Consider the following 13,040-nt stretch of genomic DNA (forward strand, 5'->3'; position numbering starts at 1 on the left):
GAGGGGCGGGGCGGACACCCCCGCGAGCGCGCGCTGCGGCTCCTGACGCGCGTGTCACGGGCCGCCACGCCCCCTGGCGAGGCCCCGCCCCGGCCGCGCGGGGAGGTGCCATTTTACGTGCGGGCGAGCTGTTCTTCCGCCCGCCCGCCTGCTCTGGGCGTAAGGCTGCCGACTAGGTCGCTTTGGTTTAATTTTTTTTTTTTCCTGGTTTTTTTCCGCTTTCCAAAATATGATTTTAGATCTTCTGTAAGCGCCGGCTACTCGAGGTGGGGTCACTCCGCCTCGGTAGCGCTCTTTTCTCCCCGTCTCTGGGAGGGCCGAGGGACGCTGTGGTTTCCCTGCGGAGGCTGCCGGGGCTTCTCCCAGCCGCGTCCAAGATGGCGGCGGGTGGGCAGTTCCCTCTGTGCGCGGCGCCCCGCGGCCTTGCTGGGGAGACGGGGACGTTTCTCTCCGGTGTTCCTGTTCTTTTCCCGTGTCTTATCTTCCCTGCTAGAGGCCTGGAGTGTTGTGCAGCAGGGGTGTCGATAGCCGTCACCCTGAGGGAATCCCCGCCACCCCAGCTGCTGGGCCGGGCCGGGCCGGGCCGGGCCGGTCCGGTCCGGTCCGGTCCGGTCCTCTCGGCACAGCACCCTCAGCCGCAGTAGAACCGGAGGACAGGGAGGTTTTGCATGCCTGAGGCGCGGTGGAGCCCTGTGCTGGAGCCAGGGCGTGACACCACGCGTCTGCCACTGTTGAGGGAAGACGTGTACCTGTCACTGTCTGTTCAGGTGACATGCGTGGCCATGAGGCCTTTGGGAACACATGAAGTGAATTTGCAGTGGGGGAGAAGGCACCTTATATATATGAGGTTGGTGTCTGTCAAGCGGAGGTTACACTGGGAAATGGGTCCGTGGAAGCAGTGCTGACAGAAGCTGTTACACCAGGTGTGCCATGTGGCGATGCTCCCAGTAAGGGATGGGAACTGGTTATTGTCTGTCCAAGACTAATAGTCCCAAAGTCATCTTGGATAAAGCGTGGGAAGGAGAAGTCTGTAGTAAAGTCTGTTCACTGAAGAACTGCCTTAGCTTTTTAGAATAAAAAAGCTGTATGCACCCACGTGCCATTCTTAACTGCTCATTTCACCACCTGATTAACACGTCACGCTGGGTTTGAAGCGGTTGAACAGATCATTGAGTTTCATCTGTCACAACAACATAACAGATCTTGGTGGTGTAATAGATCCAGAGCCTCTAAGGGACTGACTAACAGCCTAACTAAAAACAGTAACGTTTGTTATGGCTCTTACACAGTCGTTCTTTATTGTGAGAACTCCCCAAAGACACCTTGAAAGTCTGGATATGGTTGTTTTGTTGAACTATGGCCACAGCATCAACGAGGTTTATTTTCAAGGGAGAAATGGAAAGTTAGGAGTACTGGGTCGAAACCTTTCTCAGCAATAGTGGCTGTTTCCAGAAGATGTGAGGAGGAACCAAAGGCTTCTGTGTAATTACTAATTTTTCAAAGTTGCATAATCTTTTGACTACCGCACTGAAAATGTGTATATACAAATCAATGATTTATGAGCTTGAGTCTCTGTTCATAGTTTTCAGAACCACCCAAACCACAGTAAATATAAAGCTTGATCACTGCTGTGCACAGAAGCCCACATATTGACTTCTGTGGGGGTTAGGTATGTACATCAAAGAGCACGATCAAACCTAAGCACTCAGAAAGACAAACAGCAGTTGGTGGTGCTTTCTTGTTACAGTGGACCCTGTATGATCTTGATTTTACCTTCTAACTGGGCTTCTGCTGTACGCTCATTACTCTTCTGGAAAAAGAAGTCAGCTATTTTCTATTTCTCGTATTTCAAATTCAGTATTGCACAACCAAGCAGCCAGACTTTCTCGTAATTCATGCTGTAGAGCATCCTACCCATTAAAGTGAATGGGAACTCTAATGAAACTAAGATGTAAGCATGGCAAAATCTGCCTTGGAGTAAAAATGGAAATGCCAACTGTGCTATTAAAAAAAAAAAAGGTCATGATATAAATGAGAGAAGAACTATGAGTCCTACTGTTGTGGTATCTGTGAATCTTTAACCTTACAGCATTAAAATATGGGCAGTTTTTATTTGTGCTAAATACAGAATGTCTTTTGAAAAAGATATTATGAGTAGAAAACAAACAGCTCACAGTACGTATTCTCCCTTTCATCTTTGTCCAGGACTCCCACTGTTTTCTGTGCAGAAAAAACCAATACAATATGGTCCAATGTCTGTAAATGATAAAGCAAGAAAGCATTCCATTAATTTATTTCTGCTTTAATCTGGGTTATATTACTTCATACATATTTGGGACTCTTCAAGTTGCTTTGTTTATACATGCAGTGCATATAAATATTAACATTTGGATACTGCAGTATTGCTTGAATGTGTTGAACGGTTTTTAAAAAACAATTTCTATACTGGAAAAAAAAGCTTCTTATAATAAACCATGACAAGACATAGAATATAGTTCTTATGGAAATGTATTTGTGTCCATAAACAGAAATTATATAAATATTTAGACACTAAAATTCAACAGCTGACTCATCAGATGAAGAAATGCCCTGTTCTACAGTAGAACACATCAGAAAGACTTTCTGATTCCTGCAGCCATTGTCAGCTTTGCTAGCATGACTGCTAGCACAGAGTAAACTTAATAGCGGAAGAGTGTGGTGGTCGGTCCACCCTCAGTGAAAAGGTGTGTACCTAAAGCCTGCTACATTTACTGAGCTGTGGTGGTTTAAAATATTCCTCCTAAGCATACCAAAGTGCTGGCATTCAATTATCATGTAAGATACCTTTGTTGATAGTTTATAGTCTTTTTTTTTTTTCTGGGCAAGGAACCAGAACTGCTAAAATATAGATGTGTGTTTTCTGCCACCTTGATATGGAGCCAGAAATTTTGGGGAGAGTGACAGTCTGGTTAGTTAGAAGCTGTAACATCTTCAACTGCTTCAGTTAGCTAGAGATTATCTGACAGACTCCAAAAGCAATAATCCATTGGTTGAACCACCTTGTCTCTCCTGCAGGGAGTTACCTCTTCTGTGGGACATAGATCAAATCCAAGTGATGTTACACTCAAAACAAACGAGAAATTTTTGTGGAGTCCATGTCTCAGGATCTGAGAGCACATGAACTCTCTTAAATCAGCATTGAGATTTCTGTCCTGAATGTGCCTCAAGTTACTTTCTTTTTGCTTTTGCCAAATCTTGTACTTTGTGAATTGGTAGAAGATAAACCAAGCAAAGGAAAAAATGGAGATAAGAGGAGGCTGTTGTGTAATCCAATCAACTTTTCTGCTAGTACAGACTTCCTCCTAGTAGTTTGTTTGTTAGTATGTTTCAAATTATGTTTTAAATTACTTTAAAAATTCCTCTGAAAAGTTTGCAAAGGCTCTACTCTTCACTGCCAACAAGATTTTCTGATATTCAGTCTTTCCCTGCCCTCTTTTCATTTATTCCTACTTGTTCCCATATGTATAAGCCCAAGTATTTCCTTTCCATCCTTAAGGTTTGCATTACTTAAGCATTTGCTGGCTGGAGACATGCCTCCATCTACCTCTGCTTTAACAAAACTGGATGTATTAAGCTCTTTTAACCTTTCTCTATAAAACCACTCTTCCAGATAATGCTTATTGCCGTTCCTTAGATTGCTTCATTTGCCTCAATGTTATGATGGATGACAGAGAAACAATGCGCATACTGCTACTGAGTCAGCTAGGGAAAAATTGTCCTTTTGGAAATGTTTCAATAAGCTTGAGCTGCCAAAACGACTTTGCATCATTTCAGTGCTCTGCATCACTTGGTTATGTTTTTGAGCACCCTAAAGCAGGGTTTACTAGCCCATGGATCTGTGGTGTGTCTTACTTGCCAATACTGGACCTGTGTGCTGAAGGCAGCCCTGCATTAAGGACCAGTGGCTCAGGACTCCTCCACTGCTTCATTTTCCATGCTAGCTTCAAGTCATTGGAGGGCTTTATTTCCAATGTTGGTGGTGGTGTGAAACTTGTGCATGAAGAAAACAGAGGAGATATGATATATTGGGATTTTAATATTCAGGATTGTCTACAAGAATTATTTTCAGTGAACCCTTCTTTTTACTCAATTATTTTATTTTCTACATAAACAGTGGTAAATGGGGGGAGGTTATTATTTGTTCTACTTCAATTTTCTGTTTGCTTAATCACTCATATGATCATGCACCTAAATTAAAATCCAAGGTATGTCATATGATTTTTGTTAATCCCATGAGAAAAAAATTCCCTAGTTTCTTTAAAAATTTTACATTTTAGGAGTTAAATGTAATGATCCAGAAGTTAATTTCTTGGAGAAGGGGATGATAGCCTTCTGATAGGGCTCATAATCTAATACACACTTGCCCAATGAGAGCCCACTTTCAGCTTTGCCTTGATAAAAGCCATTACAGTCTGTGTGATTTTGGTTTGCCACATCTCTCTAATAAAAGAAATGATGCAATATTTTGCTGGTAATAGTGCTAGCTGTAGTATCACCGTGGTGAACTGGGATGTGAACTGTTGCTGTGGATACACACCTGGAAATGAAACAAGCATTTATTTGACCACCAGTTCATGTTTCCATACTGTTACATCAGTGTCTTTCAAATGCCATGTCATTGTCCCTCTCTCCTGTTGTGATCCTGGCATGAGGCACAGTGGGCCAGGCAGATATGGGATGACCTAATTAGTTATGTCTGGCATATAGGTTTGATATATAAAAAGGTGGGGGCATGGAGGAGGCTGGCTAGAAAGGGGTGTTGTGTGGCTGTAGTACAGTGACTGTTACTTGACCTAATGCATTTGCAGTGTCCTCATGCCCTATCCCATGCAGTGCTGTGCACTGGGTCATAGTGAATATGGGAGATAGAACACAAAGGGCTCTATTCCACCTGAAAATCTGGAGTAGCAGAAGACTTCAAAACTGGGTTAGCTTTGTTTGTAAGAGTACTGTCAGTGAAGGGAACTACTCCTGTTTGACTGTGTGTTTGTTAGATGCCTTGCTAGTATGCTCCAGACTTTCCAGATTCATTCCCCAGGAGTGCAGCAATACAGTCCCATTTGCTGTCAGCACAGTATTATTGCCTCCCCCAATGTTTGGCAGCCACAATTTCAGGTGTAGTGGATAGGTATTTTGGTGTGACTGCAAGGTCTGTGATATTTACTCCACCCATACTCCACACTGATTCACCAGAGCTGGAACTTTCTAATGCAGTCCTCCTCTCTATCATAGTCTGGTAGAAATCCAAGACTGCTGACATGGTATCATAGTATGGTACCCACAGAATCATGCTAGATAGCTGCTAATTTTATGGTAAATCCTGTGTATTGAATTTTCTGCCACAAGAGCCGGCATCTCATGCTCAAACATCCATGACTGTAGAAGTAATCTACTGATGCAGTAGAAAAACAGAGAAAGGAGAAAGAAATAGAAAAGAAATGGGCCTGAACAGAATGTGCATGAACCAAATATCTTGTTCAGCCCAAAGATACACAGGACTGCATCCTTAAGTTCCTAAAGCTTTTCTGAGTGTTGAAACTTCACTGGAAACCTGTTTTTTCAATTAAATTGGATTCTGCCAAAATAGCGATACACTCAGCTGTTTGCTATCTTTTCTGATGAGCACATCCAACAGCATTGCAATGATGTGCCAGTGCCAAAGGGTTTCTGTGCTTGGGTGAAAAGATGCTAGATAATACTCAGACTGAAGTGCAACTCATTTTCATGGAAAGTTTGAAATCACCGACACACTTGATCATTTATCCAGTTGCCTCCATGCAGATTCAGAAGCTCGGCCACAGACACCTCCATCTGAGATTCCTGGCCAGTGTTTATCAGTCCCAGATTACCTGCCAATGCTCATGGAACCTGTATCATAGGAGGGCGTTTTTTATGAGGTACTGTTGATTTCAATGTACAGGTTGAACAAAACAATAGATGAAGCATGCAAAGAGGGCACACATCAAATGCTGTGGATTCCGGTTGCTGCCTGGGCCCCTCATCCTCAAAGGAGACTGAAGTCAGAGACACCTGCACATGAAGATTACCTTGCAGGATGAGACAGGATGAAATTCTAATTTGGTTAAATGCCTTAAAAATTGAAAATGGTTCAATCTGATTTTTACTGCTTTCTGTGCATGTGGTGCATCTTCTGCTCTGTGTTTTTAAAGTCTCACTTCTGGAGGAGCTTGCGTTTGATGATTACCTCATTCTCACTGCCCTCTAGACAACACTAAATATTTTCTCCATCTTAACTGAGTCATATGCTCTATGATAGGAAGTATAAATAAGGGGATGTGTGGACTTTCCTGTCCTTTCAGGTAGCCTAGGCTATCATTAGTACTGGCATTCTGTGTACAGGCTCTGAGATATGCACTTCCCTTTTGCTCTGCTGTTGTCTCTTTCGTTTCTGTTTCTGGGTTGGATTGTATAAATGATGGCTCTTCACTCTTGTTTGACTTCCTCTCTGCTGCTGTGGGTAAGCCTCTCTTTCACTTCTGCATGTTATAATTTAAAAAAAAAAAAAGAGAGAGACCAAAGGCTAGGGTAGACTCTCACGGTATGGTCTTGTAGGTTTGGAAAGATCTTCCCTGAAATTTTGTTGATGTGAACTGATTGACATCACTTTAACATGTCTCCAAGTGCTTATTATCTCATCTCTCACACTGGGAAATAAAGGCTTCCAAGAAGCACTACAGAGATATTTATGGGTGAGGGTTAGCCCCAGTACAGCCCCAGTATGAACATTCAAGGCTCTATTCCCTCAGCTTCCGTGTTTGTTTGTGATCTCTTCACCTTTTAAAGTGTGCTGTGTATAGCCTTTTTGTGCTATAAGGCTCCAAGGAAAAGAGTGAGGTCTGAGGAGATGGGGTGTAGAGCTCATGAGTGTTGTGTCCTCCATTGCACCCTTCAGAGGAGACACCAGGCAGGGCAGGAAAAAAAGGGGCAGAAAAAGAGAGAAGAGGCACCAACTGAGCAGGACAGGACTAACACAGTTCCTGCAAGACACTTCAGTAACAGCATGGGGCTGAGCAAATGGGCTATAGCCAGTACTGCAGGAATTTGCTGCAGTTCAAAGTGCCAGCTCATCCTAACTGGGCTAGCATGTTTTACTCTCCTGCAAAATTCTATCTAGTGTCTATCAAATCCCAGTCTGCATAAGCTGAAATATGGCTGAGTATGAGAGATCCCAGTCTTTACACAGCAGAGTACAAAAAGATTCGAAAGATGAAGTGCTGCCTTGGATGAGGAGCTGTGGTTGGTTGGAGGGCCAAGGAAGCCTGGGTTGAGTCTCCTGCATAACTAGTTAATTTTTTTGGAAGAAATTTGTTTTTAATAAGAACCTGCTGCTCTTCTTCCAGGTGCTACTTTCCCATCGAGCAACACAAGAGCTGTCAGCTTTGCCTGTCCAAACTGAGGCATAGACGTCTAGGCACGCATCAGGGTGGAGGTGGAATTTAATCTAACAGAGAGAACTGAGAACCCAGAGAAAACAGCATTTTGGAACTGATGTTCTCTCTGGAATATTGAAAGACCTTATACATACGTCAGGGATTGTATCTGTATGGATGGGTGTGGAGACCTGCTTGCCTGCTCTTATACTTTGAGCTACCAGGCTGCAGGCCAGCTCTGATACGAAAACTGAAACCGTGGCGATGTGACACTGTGTGTGCATTCACCATAACTGTTCTCTCTGCAGGACTTACCAACGGCTCTGAGCTCTTGGTTAGTGCAGCTACCTGATACCCAGACCAGTCTGGCTAACATCCAGCTGGCTCAGACCATAAGCAACTGCATGCACCACCCTGCATGGGCACTTTTGCTTAGTTGCAGTAGTCAGTTCCCACAATGGCAATGCAGCAGTTGTACACAGACACAGAGTGAATTGCTAGTCACTGCAGTGGAAGAAAACTCTTCCTTGTGACAACAACACTCTTGGTATATCATTTCATATTTCATAGTACATAATCCTGGATTGTTCAAGTAAGATGTAAAAATGGCAATATATTGAAACCAAAGAAAAAAAATTAAAACCAGAGCAACTCTAAACTGACATTTTTAAAATTTCTTTGAAATGAAATTAAGCTTTTCAAAGACAAATGGGTTTCTTGTGGCTCCAAAAGAAACAGTCAGCAATAAAATCCAGACTTACTTGTGTGTAAATGATTTAGGTGGCAAGTGGGGAGGAGATGGTCATAAAGGGCTGAGCTGAAGAAAGTACATTTGCAAGTTCTTGAAAAACCCACGTAGGAGAGAGTTCCGCAGAAAAACGGAATAGTATGACTCAATCCAGATAAGGTTTTCCACAGGGAATAAAAGACAAAACCTTTGATCTAGGTTGCTGTGATAGAAAATTGAGTAATAAATAATGGTTCTGTTAATGTCTTAATCATAGCTTATACGTGATGTTCTCTTGCCAATATTCCTTTGCTTCTCATTGTACTTTGACACAACACGATTGCAGGAGTGTATCAAGTAAACTCAATAGCTCTTCCAGAGGAGGCCTGTCTCCTTGTAGCCCACCAAAGCTGGACGTATCAGAAGAAAGGGACTAGATGAAAAGCAGCCAAGGGGACTTCCTGGCTGGGGATTGTGTAGCCAGCCATCAGCCTACTTTCATGGAAATGCTAGTAAGGGAAGCATCCCCAGGGAACCATTTGGGCAAACAATGACAGATGGATCTGGGGAGTCAAACGTCTTGCTTGAGCAACATCTGCTGGTGTTGGAAGTATCCAGAAAGCCACACCACACTTAAAAATGAAACAAATCTTCAAGAAGAAGAAGAGCAAACCAAGATAAATTAGCTGTAATAACCTGCACTTTAACCATCATCCTGAATGAAAAAGTTGCATAGCAGAAGTCAGGCCAAGTAGAAAGCAGAGATCATTCAGTATCATAATCAAGCCTAAGCCAAATAAGGGCTGGCCATATCCCAGACTTCCAGGTATTAAACTCTCAATCCTGCTCAAAACATGGTTATTTACATGCTAGTTATTTACATTCTAGTTCACCTGCACATTGCTCCTAAAGTATGGGGAAAGCAAAACACTTAAAAATTTTGGTAAATGAAGCTTTCGGTAGTGAAGCTTTGTTAGATTTTTGTGTTGTTTGTGAGTCTTGTATCTTTTTAAAGCCAGAAAACTGAGATACAGAATGGTTACACTGATCAAAAAGCAGGAAGAGAGGGCACCAAGGCTTTGAATAGAAAACATATAAATTCATAAGAAAAGGTATGAGGAAGCATATTTTTGAAACTATTATCCCTAATAAAAAACCAACAAAACCTAGTGCTACAGTGAAATTATGTGAAATTCTCACACCTGTTACTACATTTCACCTAGCATATTGATCTAATGACTGAGCAGGCTGTAGACTTTTGCTCAAAGATCGTAAAGACACAGTACCCTGCTCCAAGATGAAAAAGCTCTGTGTCTGCACATAGCAGATTAAGGCTGGTTCCATTAGTGTCAGAAACACCTCTGTACTGTTTTATTCACTTTTACAGATACAATTGTCAATAATTACTTGGCCTTCTGTTTAAACAGGGAGACACCTGGTCATTGATGAATGAGTTGGTACCTTAGTGGCTTAATGTATAGGAAGCTGTTTAAGTTTCTGGAGGACAAGTGAAAACTGAGTTATTTATAGTTTAACCTTTCATTTCTTTTCATGCTTCATATCTTTGAAACCAATGTCATTTTTAGCTGTCAAAATACAGAGGCACCAGTTTCATTTTTGCAAACCTGCATATTTAAAGAAGGATGTTTAAACAGTGCTGGCAACTTTGTATTTCTAAATGTTAGTGTTCTGGTTTTCATCTAAATAAAGGAAGCAGGATTTGCAGTTGAAATATAAGTTTGTAAGCACAAAAAATACAGTTGGGAAAAATATGTGGAGAAAAAAAGCGCCAATTAAAAATATCTGTGTTAAAATTGGACTGTAATGACTGCTGCAATATTGCTGTTACCGATGCAGTCGCTGTAAAAAGCAGAGTGCCAGGGCCAAGTACAGAAGCAAGAGGAATTAACTTTTAGCTACTCCAGCAGGGCAGAGCCCTGTGAATCACACTAGGAAGCCCAGATCAAATCCTCTTGTGTAAACATCATTCGGGGCTGGCTCTAATCCTCCATGCACCCTAGGAGGACTGCTGATGTGGCATTCTCCAAACACACATTTGCTTTGCGTAATTGTGGGCAGTTGCTCTTGTGTGCAGGAGGCCTAAGTGTGAGCCTTCGTATCGTCTGCTCAGGGGGAGCAAAAATAGATGGGGGAAGGCAAATTCTGTACGTGGCTGTAGGCTCCCAGGGCCACCCCATACACCCTCTTGTTGTCACTGTCCTCCTCAGACATAGGATATCCTCCCCCCAGCACACCACCATCTCATGCCTGAGTCCAAGCCCTTGAAGAGACAGGTGGCCTGTGCCAGTCCTACGTCCTCCTGGCTCTCCAGTCCTGTCACTGGTGTCCCCCTGCTTTTCGCTGCAGTTGTCCGCTTCAGTGAAGAATGCTGAGGACCCATCTCCTGTTTAGCATCAATGTTTAACTTGCTGAATCAGGACTCCATGTAATGATTCAGACCTGGTTTCTGGTGACTAATGCTGGGCACTCCCTTCCTCCTAGGCAGCAGTAGCTCCTCAGTGCTCCCAAACTCTGTTCAACCAGCCAGCTACAGGACTAGAGGCCAGATGTTCTGCTTACTCCCGCTAAACAAGTGGTGGCTGTTTTTTATATATACAGCAGTGTCAATTTTTAGTCTGAACTTAATTTTTTTTCTTTTCAATCTGTGTGGTTATATGATCAAAAAGTATAATCCCTGCAGACACAGGTCCTATAGTTGACAGAACTGATTTTCTTGAAGAAAGTCTGGGTGGGGTACTGTGAAACTGTTGGTGTTCTTCTCACTCAGCTGGGATCAAATGTGAAATAAAGCAAATACCTTACCAAGAAGACCTTATTATAGGCATGGTTTTATCTATGTAAATCTTTCTTCTTCCAGGTTATTTTATCATTCACACATAGAACTTTAAGACTTAGAGGAGCACTGAGTAAAAGCTCTGGCACATCTTCCATTTTCTTCTCCTCACCCATCAAACACAAAAAGTGTGATATAATACAAACACAGCAATTTCCCACAGAGACGACCATACAGCATCACAGCCAGGTACTTTCTGCAACATTTCCCTATTTCGTTCAGCAAGAATTTGAAAGCATTATCAGTTTGATCACTGTTGTGATTTCTGTGGTTGAAGGAAGCTCACCAGTCCTCACAGGCTCCAGTGTGGGAATGCCTGCTCATGCTGGGGGGATATCCTGAATTCCTGATTCTAGATTATTGGTGAGACAAAAATGTTTGTTCTATCAGCCAGGCCCATCCATCCTGTGCAATTTGTCTCTTCAAGGTTTCAGTGCAGAAACCAATGACATCCCCTGAGAGTTAAGCCTTCTTAACTAATCATCTAAAACAGCTTCAGAGACCTTTTGGCTTGGTCTGGATCTCCCTCCTATGGGTTTTCCTGAATGTGTTCAGTTTTCATCTCTTAAATTAGGTAATTTCTCATCCTCTGAAATATCTCTGGTATAAGCATGAATATGAAAGGTACTTTGCAGATCTTACAGTGGTCTGTGCTCTGTCTTAATTTGTCAATGTCAGTGTAACTGGATGATGCAGACTCCCAGTCAAAACCAATAATACATTCAGCTCTTGACTGCAGGAAAGTTTGCTGCTATTTTGAATTACATTTCTTATAGCTATTGCAAAGCTTTCTCTCAGTTGTCTGTGAAGCAGCTGAGTAGATTTTTTTAATAGTTCCAGCATGGGAAGTTCAAGATGATGTAGATGTGGTCAGGCCATTTTCCACCACCCAATACCTCACAGATATCCATTATGACAAGAAAAAAAAAGAGCAAAGGCACATTGTGGTATATCACCTGATACTACACCCAGTTGCATGCTCAAATCCTTGCAAATTTAAGGTAAATGACTTGTATTAGAGCAATGACTTCTATTCTTTGTCATCTGTGAATATTTCCTTAATACCTATTCAAAGTGGGATGTTTCACAATTCTTTGCCATGACATGCTGTGAAATATTTGGCTGTTGTCTTTAGAATCTGGTAATGCCAATCACATTTTTGTTCTTACTTGGAGCCCAACTTTTGATGCCACATGAGGCAGCATCCTGACAAGGAGAAAACCTGATGGAACAGCTGTAGTTTCAAATACTCCAACAGGTTCACTTAGGCATACTATTACACAATGACCTAGTTTAGGTCTGTCATGGGGAGCAATTAATCTTTGTCACTCCATACTCATTCTAGAAGCACCTGAAGCCCAAAGAACTCCCCAGAGCAACATCTCTTCCTGTCAGATTTCTGTGCAGGGGTTCAGTTCTGCTCCAGAGCACATTTACTCGCTTCCGTAGCCCAGAACACCTTCAGGGTCCCTAGATGAAGGCAACTCTCAGTACAAAAGCAATAGAAATACTGATCACAAAACACAATCCACTGAGTTTTCACACCCCCAAAGTTGATGGGAGATGAATTTCTTTTGAACTCTGCATCGGCCAGTCATTAGTAGCTCCCAGTGTTATTCAGGCAGTACACTTTCTTCCCCCTCAGACTTCTAAATATTTTCCATGGATCATATTTTCACCAAATCACAACTCTTTTCAGGTGTTGATTTCTGCACAGAGCAGCAGGTGCCTGGATGGCTCTTCACACATGTTCCTCTGGTTGTTGGGTGCTGACACCTCTGCAGCTCCTGCTTTTCTGGATGAGGCTTCCCTCTATATGGGCAACTCCACCTCCTTTGGCTTTTGTCTCTGCATCATCTGCAAATACCATCTGGCCTGGGGGGCCCCTAAAACAGCTTCTTTCACCTGAGCCATGGGATGCCTATGAATGCATTGCAGTTAGGCCTCCTCCAACTCCTTAGTCACTTCACTAGAAATGTTTCCTTGAAATGCTGCATCTGGTCTAAATGACTCACCCCGAGGCTGGGAA

The 13,040-nt window shown here is 42.7% G+C and overlaps 1 long non-coding RNA gene across 1 annotated transcript; it reads left to right on the top strand.

The window, feature by feature from the left end:
- The first annotated feature begins 53 nt into the window (after positions 1-53).
- On the top strand, positions 54-6,152 carry LOC121670557. Its single transcript, XR_006018166.1, has 2 exons — positions 54-266; positions 5,960-6,152. It is a non-coding gene; the product is annotated as an uncharacterized LOC121670557 (long non-coding RNA).
- Positions 6,153-13,040: the final 6,888 nt, after the last annotated feature.

Source organism: Corvus kubaryi, unplaced genomic scaffold (genome assembly GCF_017639235.1).
Source record: "Corvus kubaryi isolate FWS band 111438036 unplaced genomic scaffold, C.kubaryi_AGA036_p1.0 133, whole genome shotgun sequence".
Classification (NCBI taxonomy): Eukaryota; Metazoa; Chordata; class Aves; order Passeriformes; family Corvidae; genus Corvus; species Corvus kubaryi.